This window comes from Octopus sinensis, unplaced genomic scaffold (genome assembly GCF_006345805.1).
Source record: "Octopus sinensis unplaced genomic scaffold, ASM634580v1 Contig15230, whole genome shotgun sequence".
Taxonomy (NCBI): Eukaryota; Metazoa; Mollusca; class Cephalopoda; order Octopoda; family Octopodidae; genus Octopus; species Octopus sinensis.
In genome coordinates this window covers 13255-14246 of record NW_021833618.1, presented here as the reverse complement: position 1 = coordinate 14246, position 992 = coordinate 13255, and the positions used below count along the sequence as shown (strand labels likewise).

General features: G+C 37.5%; 1 non-coding gene across 1 annotated transcript; it reads left to right on the top strand.

Annotated features, from left to right (window-relative positions):
* The first annotated feature begins 643 nt into the window (after nt 1-643).
* On the top strand, nt 644-715 carry Trnay-gua. The gene has a single exon. It is a non-coding gene; the product is annotated as a tRNA-Tyr (tRNA).
* The last annotated feature ends 277 nt before the right edge of the window (nt 716-992 follow it).

Below are 992 nucleotides of genomic sequence, written 5' to 3'. Positions count from 1 at the left end.
TGTTTGATTGCTGCTTCATCTCTCTGACTTTCGAGACCAGTGGGATAATTGGACCCCAAGCTTCAAACTCCTCTCAGAGATTGGTTTAATCATCTCGAGGAGGAGTCACAACAGGTGTGAAACGAGCTGGTTTTTCAGCGGACATCGTTCTCGATATTACGTTGAAATTGCCTGTCCATCCGCTCGGCGACCCATCTAATTTAGTTAACTTCTTAATTTCTCCCCTGATATAGAATTTTAATAAATTTGCTTCTTTTGCTTATTAAATTTAACATTGTAATTTCTGTTCTGATTATTTTGTACTTCAGCTGTTTTTTTGCCAGTTTCATCACTTAAAAAATGTGAAAGGATACATGTTTGTCAAATTTTCGGTTGAGTACTTTTATTTGTATGTCATTATTGTTTTAATCCAGAAGTTGTTTTTATTGTTATAAATTATAAAGTATACAATTCATAGTCGAATAATCACTGGCTAGATTAGATATGTCGACTACGACCTCAGTTGTTTGCCTGAATGTCAGTCCTTAGAAATGTTGTATAGGATTTGTGTACGAGGGGAAAAATCAAAATTAATATCGAAAGTACAGATAAAAAACATTAGTGAACAATTAAAAGCCAATAATATTTGGAAAAAAAAATAATGCCCGTGATAGCTCAGTGGTAGAGCGGAGGACTGTAGATCCTTAGGTCCCCGGTTCGAATCCGGGTCGCGGGAATTTTATTTTACATCATCGATATAATTAAATTTACATTTTTGTTTGTTCTTTTTATTTAACCCAAGAATGTGTTAAAAGATTAATCAATGAAAAGGCATACGGCCTGACGGATCGCCAAACTGTTCCCCTGGATAACGGCGATCAAGAACCGTTGGAAAAGCCAGTCCACCTTCCGAGGATCGTGAGTGCGCATTGAGATTTTGACCTTGAGCTTGAGAGAATTTTTCCGTCTTTGGATCAAGAGCACCCGACGTCTCCACCGCTATCGACAACACG